The sequence below is a fragment of the Rattus norvegicus genome, chromosome 3 (assembly GCF_036323735.1).
Source record: "Rattus norvegicus strain BN/NHsdMcwi chromosome 3, GRCr8, whole genome shotgun sequence".
Lineage (NCBI taxonomy): Eukaryota > Metazoa > Chordata > Mammalia > Rodentia > Muridae > Rattus > Rattus norvegicus.
The window spans coordinates 32045234-32056547 of record NC_086021.1 but is presented as its reverse complement, the minus strand read 5'-3'; the positions used below and the strand labels follow the sequence as shown (position 1 = coordinate 32056547).

General features: G+C 48.5%; 1 pseudogene; it reads left to right on the top strand.

Annotated features, from left to right (window-relative positions):
• Window positions 1-2230: 2230 nt before the first annotated feature.
• LOC103691762 (microtubule-associated proteins 1A/1B light chain 3B pseudogene) lies at window positions 2231-10949 on the top strand (annotated as a pseudogene).
• Window positions 10950-11314: the final 365 nt, after the last annotated feature.

Genomic DNA, 11314 nt, shown 5'->3' with positions numbered 1-11314 from the left:
TAAGGTGTTTCCTGGTGCCCCCGGCCTCCACCCACTATAGCCAGAAGTAGGGTCTTGTCATAGCTCCAAATTCTTCCAGATGCAGCATATATCCCTGAGGCTTAACTGCCCCTAGCTGAACCTCCTTTGGACAACCTCAGACCCTGGACACAGGGCTAGATCATAAAGTAGTGGCGGGGGGGGGGGGGGAGAGAGAGAGAGAGGACATTTGAGTGTCGTTCCTTGGGTGCCATCCAAAGAGCTTGGCTACCAAGTAGACTAAGCTGTGTGGGCAGCAAGCCCCAGGGCTCTGCCTCCCTGCACTGAGACTACACAAGCATCTCCACATCTGGCTTGCTTATGTGGGTCCGAGGAATTGAACTTAGGTCCTCATGCTTGCCAGGCCAGTATTTCACTGACTGAGACATCACATTTGAGGCAACCCGTTAGGTGATGGAAAAGCAGGCTAGGCCAGCCCGTGAGGCTGAAGATAGCCAAGGTTAGACCCTACCGATTATTCTTCATATCCTCCGTGTTCTGAGGGTCAGTCTTTTTTTTTTTCTTTTTTTTTTTCTTTTTTTTTTTCCGGAGCTGGGGACCGAACCCAGGGCCTTGCGCTCCCTAGGCAAGGGCTCTACCACTGAGCTAAATCCCCAACCCCTGAGGGTCAGTCTTTATCCATATCCTTTAACCCAGACAGTAGTCTTGCCCTCTGAGACCCTCTTCCATCCATTTCTCTTGCTTCAGATCTCTCCAGGTCTTTGCTGCTCTCCTCTGGGCCAGCCGCTTCCATGGGAAGTCTCAAGCCCGGGCTCCTCTCTTCTCTCGTGGGTCCTCGAGTCCTGGCTACAGGCACCCAGTCTATTTTCTGGGTCCCTGAGATCCCCCAGGAGCTCTGATTTGACCTTCATGGGATCTTTGGTATCCCAGGGAATCCCTTACTGTCCTTGTGTCTTGGAGGAGCCACCTGCTTCTGATGAGTCACAGACCTGGCCCTCAATATCCTCCGGTCCCTGGGTGGGCAGGCAACTGTCACCTAGGTAGTTAGTGACTCCTTATCATGGCTCCTGCCACATGGTGTCCTTCCAAAGCAGATGGCTTGGGGAGGTACTTGGGTCTGTTTCACAGGGAGGAGATTTGGTCATTCACATTCTGTACTCCACACTGGACTTTTCCAGGTGGACACTGATGGGAGTGTCCAGGCAGTGTGAGGTGGGCATCGGTGTGGCATTGCTGCCTGAGTGGAAGGATTGGGATGGGAGGGTCCGAACTCTCACTGAGGGCTCAGGCGGCTCAGGCTGTGTGTCCTTGTGTCTCTGTAGTCAACATACTGTGGTCTCTTCAGCAGGACCTGTCAGAGCCAAGCTTCCCTCGGGTGCCCTGAGAACCCATCTTGCCCACTCATGGCAGGGGTGACCTTGTGGCCGCTTCAGACAGTAGATGCTGAGGTCATACTAACTGGAGCCTCGGGACCGCTGTGGGGGCCTAGGATAGGCCAGGTGGTGAGGCAACTCCATGGAGAATCCAGACCCTCTGTCTCCACTACTCGTTTCTGTGCTAATTTCCCCCGGAGCACGGCGAGCTGAGCAAAGATTTCGGTAGTTAATTCAATAATTAAAAACAAACATGGCTTTATTTGAGAAGATCCTGTTCTTCCCGGCTGCCAAGCTGGGATTCAGGCTGTTGGCGGACTGTGCCACTCCGTGCCAGCCGGGCGCTTGCTTCAAGTGAAATGTTTATTTCAGGGAAACAGCTGCTGGGGTCCAGTCAGAGTGAGGGGGTGGAGTGTGGGGAGACAGACTTGGGTCCTGAACCTGCACCATTCTTGTTACATCTCCATGGGTGAGACCTTCAGTCTGCTAGGATCTCCAAGGCAGGTGGGGTCTGATTCTGATCCCAGAAGGGACCCCTGCTACGTCACTGAAACTCCCTGCAGATGCCCATATGAGCCCAGGCATCTTCCTCAGAGCAGGCTAAATTTCACCAGTCATAACTTGGTACACCCGTTCTCTCTGGCCATACTCATTGACACTGGCTAAGTAGATCACAGGAGGTGGTGGGAGGAGTTTGGCCTGTACTCTGACACACACAAGACAGCTCCCTGATGGGTTCAAGTCCTCAAGGAGTGGGTAAGGTGGCACCCAAAGTCAAATCCATTTTCTTGTATTAGACCTGAATTATGTCAGGTCTGCTCACACAATTATCATCTGACGACCAGATGGGCAACCTGCCAACTGTTTAATTAACCATCATGGCCATCGTGGAGGTCGGGACTAAGGTACAGGCAGGTGGTGGAGAAGGAAATGGCACTGTCAATCCTGACGTCATGGACACAGAGTCTGCAAAACGCAGGAGGATGTGAATAATTCACATGCCTCCACCGGCTGGCCATGCCTCCTGTGGGAAGTGAGGGAGCTTGAGGATCTCAAAGGGTTTGACCCCAGAGCCTCCTTTCTGTGTAGCTCCTCTCCACCTCCTTGGTTCTACAGTGCAGCTCCGCAGAGTGTCAGAGAGACTTTGGGGACAAAGGTGGTTTTCTGAGAGTCACCTGTGCAGGCAAAATGTCAGTCCCTGGACTCCTGATGGCAAAGTCAGCGGGGTGTAGCAGACAAGGCACAGAATGGAGCAGGGAATCTTGGTTTTAGGTCACTCTCCACTGTGACGGGAGGGACAATGGCTGCTGTGTCCGCAAACTGGGTCCTGGGGATCTTCTGACGAGGTGTGGGGTGGGCAGAGTGGGGACATGGTGCTTGCCCTGCAAGCCGGGTAAGCCTGGGCAAAGGCCAGTGAGCTCTTTGCCCTCACATTGCCCTGGTCAGCAGCAGCCATGGAGATTTTGTGAAGAGAATGTGTGCTCTTGTTCAGTTCTTAGCGTGATAGTGTTTATTATACCCTATAGCACACGAAATCCTAAAGGGCTAGTGGGGGCAGGACAGGCATGGATGGGAACTGTACTAGAACACTGAATTACAGACAGACAGCAAAGCCTGAGGCAGGGAGCCGGTGGAAGCCAGCTCCGGGGGATGGGGTGGGGGGTGGAGGACTCTACCCAGAAGAGGTTTCCATAAGGAGGCAGTGATGAAGGTGCATCAATCAGGGTGCCCGAGCCGTCAGTCAGATTGCCCGGAGGTGCTGCTTCCAGCCTAAGAAGCTCCTCCTCCTTGCCACCAACTGCCCCATCTACAGTTGTCTTAAGCCCACGCCCACAGTGACACACCCACTCCAACAAGGCCACACCTTCTAACAGTGCCACTCCCTGGTCTGAGCATATTCAAACCATCGAATTCCACTCTCTGGCATGTCCAAACATATGAGTCATATGGGCCATACCTAAACATAGCATAATGCAAAATACATTTAGGCCAACTTTCAAAGTCCCTGTAGTCTGCAACGGTCTTTACCCTGTTAAAACTCCAAAGTTCAAAGTCTCTTCTGAGATTCATCCAATCACTTGACTGTAATCTCCAAAGCGAGACAGGAAACCAGCTGGGAAAACTCCAAACTCCGCATCTCCATGTCTGGTGTCAATGCAACCTACAGATCTCCACCTCCTTTTGCATCTTTGTTGACTGCAACAAACTTCTTTTCCTGGGCTGGTTCCACTCCATTAGCAGTTTTCCTCAGCGGAGAGACCATGACTCTGGCATCTTGAACATCTTGGGATCTCCAAGGCAACTTCAATGTTACAGCTCCTTGTTTCAATGTCTGGAATCCACACATGATCTTCTGGGCTCCTCCAAAGGGCTGGCGTCACTTCTCCACCTCTGTCCTCTGTAGCACTCTAAGCTCAGGTTGATCCACTCCATTGCCGCTGCTGTTCTTGGTGATCATCCCATGGCCCTGGCATCTCCAATACACTGGGGTCTTCTGCTGCACCTAGGCTTCACCCATAGCCTCTCCTAGGCTCTCTTCATGGTGCCAAGCCTCACTCCTTTGTATGACCCCTTCAGTCCTGGGCCATCAATTGCAACTGAGGCTGCATCTTCACCAATGACCTTCCGTGGCCTCTCACAGTGCCAGGCCTCAGTTGCTCTTCATGACCCTTTTATGCCTTCAAAACTAGTACCACCCTGGTGACTCTTACACATTACCGAGTCCAGCTGCAGCACAAGGTACAACCTTGGCTATCTCTGGAACACAGCTTCTTTGTGCTCTCAGAAAACACTTCCCAAAGATTTCACCACAGTGACGCTGGTCTCTTCTTTTTTTTTGGAGCTGGGGACCGAACCCAGGGCCTTGTGCTTGCTAGGCAAGTGCTATACCACTGAGCTAAATCCCCAGCGATGCTGGTCTCTTCTTAATCACTGCTAATTTCTTACCTCCAGCTAACCAGCATCAACTGTCCCACTAATCTCTTCTAGTTTTCCCTCTAAAGCCAGAGCCACATGGCTGAAGCTACCATGTTCTGCTGCTTGCCTGGGCTGGAACATGCCCCCTCCCCGCCTTATTCTACTATCAGCTTTCTGTTTTCCAACTCTCTCTGTCAGAGCTTGGCTTTCCTGGAGCTTCCTCTGTAGATTAACCTTGAACTCAGAGATCTGCATGGCTCTATCTCCTGTAATGCTGGGGTTAAATGCATGGTTCACCAGGCCTGGATTTCAGCTTTCCTTCACCTAGAACCTGCTTTGTCCCAGGCTGGCCTTGAATTTAGAGATCTGTTTTGTTTTTCCTTCTGGGATTAAGGTGTGTACCATCATGTCTGGATCTAGATTTAGCCGGGTAGGATCACGGCCCCCAAACCCTTAATCTGTTATATCCTAGAACAGAGGATTCAGTTTCATTTCACTTCCTGGTATCCCTTTAATACTTGAACCATGTATTTTTTAGTTTTTCTTTCTAGGCTTGCTACACTTGTTCAAAATGCTAATCAGACTTAACCAGAGAACAAAGTCTCTGTTGGGCTTTTTGAGACTTTCTTTGTCAGTGCAATTAATATAAATTTCTTTACCTTAGCCTTGGGCAGTCTCTTCAGACATTGGCAAAAAAGTAGCCATGTTCTTTACCAAAACATTACAAAACAGTCTCTTGGCCACATATTAAAGCTCTTCTCCACTGAAACCTCTTGGGCCAGCAGGTCTACACAGTTTAAATGACCCTGAGCACCAGTGTCCTCCATATTCCCATTAGGTTGGCCCATTAAGTCCCACTTAAAGCATTCCATGACTTTCCAAATTCAAAGTCCCAAAATCCACATTCTTCCAAACAAAAGCATGGTCAGGCCTATCACAGCAATACCCCAGTCCCTGGTACCAACTTCTGTCTTAGTTAGGGTTTTACTGCTGTGAACAGACACCATGGCCAATGCAAGTCTTATAAAGACAACATTTAACTGGGGCTGGCCTACAGGTTCAGAGGTTCAGTACATTATCAAGATGGGAGCGTGGCCGCATCGAGGCAGGCACAGTTCAGGCATAGCTGAGACTTCTACATCTTCATCTGAAGGCTGCTAGTAGAAGACTGACTTCCAGGCAGCTAGGGTGAGGGTCTTAAGCCTATGCCCACAGTGACACACCTACTCCAAAAGGGTCACACCTCCTAGTGTCACTCCCTGGACCAAGTATATACGAACCATCACAACAGTATCCTGGGCATCTCCTACTTTCTAGGGGTCTCCCTCATGTAAGTGATGGGATTGGAGATGTGAGCATGAGTTTGTTCTTAGATGTGTGCATGCACCCACACGTGCTTTCTTGAGTATGCACACCTCAAAGTATGTATGCCTTCATGCTGGTGCATGTGTACTTGCAGATGTGTGCTATATGCATATATATATGCATACTAGTGTTTGCAGGTGTGCTTGTCTTCATATGTTTAAGCACACATGTGTAAACATATATACATACATCTGGTATGTATGTGTATGTGGGCTTGTATGTACACAGGCATTGTAATGAGAAGAAGCCAGCTTCCCAGGAAAGTAGTTACAGTTTGTGACCGTTCTGTATCACAGGGCCAGTTTTCCTATGCCCTCCCCGCCCCCGGCAGCATGGACTTGTGGAGCAAGGGAGTGTGATTAAGAGGAAGAACATGAGGTCTGCCCAGTGTTCCCATGAGTCTCTCCCATTGGTGAGAGTTGAAGGGGACAGCTAGAGCTCCCCAAGGCTCAGGGAGTGGACCATTAGTTGAGGTAAGCCTGAGTGATAGGGTCTAACCTTGTCATGTCTAACCTTCTGATTGATGGACAAGAAAGTCATTTGATAATTGGCACATTTGTGAGTTTCTAGCAGCTAAGTGTGTGTGGGGGGGAGCCTTGATTCAGGGATAGGCAAGTCCTGAGAAAGCTCTTTGTATCTTGGGACTTTCTTGGACCCACCAGAACTATGACAGAGACTTACTGATGCTTTAAAGTTAGGCCTAGCTGGGCAGCCTCCTGACTACTCTATCCCGACTAATCCTGGCTTATGTCCCACCACGTGGCCAGGTGTACTCTGCTTGGCTCTGGTTCCTCATCCATCTCCACTGGTAAATCTTCAGCCTCAATCCTTTCTCAGAAGCTCCATCTCCGACTGTGTACTCAGTGATTGGCTGTCAGGCCTTTATTGCAGCCAATCAGATACAACACTAGATTGCCTTAGGCAGGTGAGGGAGAAGGAATATTTACAAACTAGAACACCTGGTAATGGGTCTGGAAACCAGAAACCTGCCATCATTTAGCTCTCTGCCAGTTCAAAATTAACAATGGAATATACAGAGACACACCTTCACACAATGTACCCCAGCATCTTTGTGTATACCTGAATGCTCTGGACTCCTCCACAGAGAACCTTGATGGCGACTTCCCTGGGAGGCTGGCTTCTCCCAAGAGGGCTGAGCAACAGGGTCTTTCGCCTCCAGATGCCTAATGAGCGTGTATCCTGGTTACACTGTTGCTATTTTGTCAACCTGATGCAAGCCAGGGTCATCTGACAAGAGAGAACAACAGCAGAGAAAATGCTTCCATAAGATTGGCCCGTGGGCAAGCCTACCGAGCGTTTTTAAAATTGGCGAGGAATGTGGGAGGGCCCATCTGATTGAGGGTGGTGCCACCCCTTGGGCAGGCGATCCTGAGTATATGAGAAAGCAGGTTGAGCAAGCCATGAGAAACAAGTCAGTAAGTAGTACTCCTCCATGGCTTTTGCTTTAGTTTCTGCCTCTGGGTTCCTGCTGAGTTCCTGCCCTGACTTCCTTTAGCAATGGACTGTGGTCTGAAGGTTATAAGCTGCCACTGTCTTGATGTCCCTGCCATGATCGAACTGTGAACTAGAATAAGCCTTGACCCATGAAGTTGCCTTTGTCTGAGTATTTTAATACAGCATCAAGAAAAGAGGCCAAGGCAGCTGTGATGCTGAGTGGTGTGAGAGCTGACACCTGGATGGTGCTTTGGGAAAGTGAATGTGCCATCCAATCTGGTGTGGCTGATGGTTCAGACCTGAGGCACGCCCCCATGGGTCAAAATGGCTGAATAGTAACTGAAAGGCCTCTTTGGTCTGGAGTTCTGTGCCACTTACAGAGGAGCTATTGGAATTCCAGTTGCTGTGGCTGTCCTCAAGGGCATGCTCCTTCCATCATGGCTGGGTGGCTCCCAAATGCAGCTGTGGTCTAGGCTTCACCTTGGCTCTTTTGGTGACCACACGTATAGTCATATGCACAGACTCCTGAATGGCCATGGGGATGAAGCTGCCCCGAGCCTGGCCATCCCTTGGAATGAGGGACCCATAGACGTATGTCAGTTTCTTTTTCTTTATGCTAATCTATTGGGCGCTTTTGTCAGTGATTATAGAAAACACCCACAGCACATGCAAGGAGGGGTAGTGAGGGCAGAGAGGAGCTGCACTAACCTGTAAGTGTGGCTGTGGCCTATAGCGTGTCCCAGTCTTGCTTTATCCTCTCTGAAGAGTCACTCCCACTCCCCACACAATCATCCCACTAAGTTACCCAAGTTCAGGAACTCCTCTCACGGCACAGGTGTGAGGACATGGCTGATCCATGGGCGCCCTGTCTAACTGGAACCCTTGAAGCAAGTCTTACACAGAGGTGGGCTGTCTTTGGCACCAGCAGGGCCTGGCACCACACAACAGTGTGACTGCTCTACAGTGCGGCAGGGTGGGTCTCACATGCCACCAAGGCTCGTGAGACAAAGATTTCCACACCATCATGGTTCTCCTAGGATGTGCCAGAGCCTTTAGGAATGAGAGCCAAGTGTGTGTGTGTGTGTGTGTGTGTGTTGGGGTTAGGACATTGGGACTGTCCCCTTGAGTGGATAGCATTCCCAGATGATCCTCCACCTTTCTGTGTGTTTCCTAGCTAATTTCCACAAAGTGAGCAGCTGCCTCACTCTGTGTTTGCTCCCATGAGTGCTATGTTAGTACTGGTTCAAGTGGTCAGGGACTGAGGCCTCTGAACACATAAACCTGCCAGTTTTTGAAGTTGATTCTCTCAGGTATTTTTGTCAGAGTGGCAGAGAGCTGATAGACACATAGAAAGCAGCTAAGGACTCTCTGCCTCTGTGTTTGGGGCTGTTTCCATCTGGGAAGAGTCACGGGCCATAGAACTGAGGAGAGGTGTCGCGCCCAACCTCGACCAGCAAGGAAGACACGACCAAAGATCTTCTTCAAGCAGATTTACTCAGGAACCTTGATACAATCTTCTGACCCCGGGAAATCCCTGCACCACACTTAAATAGCTAGCACTAGCCAATCCTAGCAAGCCACGTGAGGACAGCGGATAGGTTTTACTATGCGGAAGTGACCAGGCCAAGCAGGAACAGCCAAATAAGGACTTGTTTTTCTCAAGGACTTGTTTTTCTCAAGGAGTGGAAGGCGGAAAACGGTGCCATCCCCGGGCCTCGGGACCTCACAGCTTCCTACAGAAAGGAACAGGGTGGCTCTGTTGTTACTGCCTCGTGGCTTTCTCTGACTCTGAACCTGCAGAGGTAAGTGTACTTGCAGTACATATAGGACTTAACCAAGGGGTTCCTGAGTCCCTGAGTAAGAGATAGACCAGGTAGATGAGGGTGAAAGGACAAAAACTATAAATAAGTCATGGGCCATAAGGAGTCTAAAGAAAGAAGACACTTTATAGACATAACATAGCATAGTATTTTAAAGAAAACGAGAATCAAAGTTAGTACTTCTCAATTAGTTGCTTTCTTACAATTCATGTAGCAATGTAGTCCTTGCTACCCAGACCAGGTACACTGGATTTAGAAACCTGGGACAGACTCCGAAAGGTCCATTAAGAGAATGGACCTGAAACTCTGTGGGTTGAGACTTATTGTTTTATTAGAATGTGCTTACTTGAATGGAAAGCTTAACTAGTGGATGAATGACCCCCTATAATATAGATGGGGGTTAGGATTTGAAAGAAGTTTTTCTTAGGGGCCACTCTTAAAATGGCTGCTGACTCCATTACTTGGAAATCTGAGACTCCTGTATGGGTTGAACAATGGCCCCATTGGTACACAAGATACAAGCAGCCACAGATTTTGCTAATGGGACCTGCCAAACCTTCCAATAGTCCCTGGAATACTATATTTGTTATTTAAAAAAATCAGGGAAATGGAGGCTCCTACGAGACTTGAGAAAAATTGAGAATAGGGAAGATGTGGGAGCTCTTCAATCTGAGTTGTCCTCTCTTCTGCAGTTCCTAGGGAGGATAGTACCATAGTCATGGACTTATAGGATTGTTTCTTTACCATTCCTCTGAGTCCTCAATAGTGTAAACCATTTGCCTTTATTCTTCCCTCTACAAACTTAAGACAGCCACATCGTAACTATCAATGAAAAGTCTTCCCCCAAGGTATGAAAAATAGTCCTTCCCTTTGCCAAAACTTTGTAGAAAAGGCTTTACAAAAAAGTTAGAGATAAACACTCACAGGCTTATTTGGTTCATTATATGGACTATATCATTTTCCACAAAAGCCTACTTACAAAAAGTGTTATAGGAACTGTTTTTTCAGTTGTCTCTCTCTGGGCTTAAGGTGGGCTCAGAAAAAAAAATAAATCTATGACCTCCATTTAATTATTTGGGTTGTGCTTTAAGGAAATAGTCAGTGCCCCAGCAGCCTTTAGAATTAAGGCTAGATAAGCTCACAGTGTTAAATGACCTAACTCTTAGGACCTATAATTTGGATTCAACCATTTTTAAAAACCACTACTGTTGAACTTAAACTCCCATTTGATGTGTTAAGAGGCTCTGATGATAGTTGCTTAATTATCATGTTTCAAATTCGGAGGAATGGGCCAAACTTCATCTGCTAGCCATTCACTCCTTGAAACCTCATTTCAAGGATTTTCAGAAAAAAAAAATAGCTGAAGTAGTTGTCGCAGGAGCCAGATCATCTGACCCAGGACCCCTGCCTGCCATGCTGTCCGAGAAGGACCTTCAAGCAGCACCAGAACTTTGAACAAAGAGTGGAAGATGTCTGGCTCATCTGGGAGCAGCACCCCACCAAGATCCCAGTGATTATAGAACGATACAAGGGTGAGAAGCAATTGCCCATCCTAGACAAGACCAAGTTCTTGTACCTGATCACGTGAATACGAGCAAGCTCATCAAGATAATTAGAAGGTGCCTGCAGCTCAATGTTAACCAAGCCTTCTTCCTCCTGGTGAATGGGCACAGCATGGCGAGTGTGTCCACACCCATCTCTGAAGTATAAGAGAGTGGGAGAGATGAAAACTACTTCTAGTACATGGTCTAGGTCTCCCAAGAGACATTTGGGACAGCACTGGCTGTGTCAGACTAAAACAATGTCTAATGTTTGCTAAGCCCTTACCAAGGCAAAAGGATGTTACCAGCAGAAGCTGGTCAGCTCACCACCCACCGATCAGTACATAGGAACCCACATAGGGTATTAGGAGCTATTTCTCAGCCAGAAACTGAGCTCTATGCAAATGCATTCAGCTTGGAAACTCATTTAAACTAGGCTATCTGTGTTCAAACTTTAGTTTAAAAATAAAATACTTTGCATCCTAAGTTGCCAATAAAAAGACCAAGTTATTTTGACATTTTTCTCCCTAGTAGGGACTTAAAATAGAAGAGTAGTGTCAGGGGCAGCCTCTTCCTGGGACATGCTGCTTTCTCTAAAAAGGCTTCCACTTCCCTCAAAATAGTCCTTGCCCAGGTGGCCTCATAGAGGGCCCTAGAGGGCTCTGGCTTTGCCCAAAACAGGTCAGGTGTGTAGGACATAGCTCTAAGGACCCGCGTGGATCCTGGTCCTGAACCCCCGCCATTTCACCTCAGCAGTGCAGGGATGCTCAGTCGCTGCTGTCTAGATGTTACCACGTGCACCACTGCTCAGAGGCCAGTTCTAACCTTGTCCAGGGGTAACTTGGTCCAGTTTCTTAAGAGACCG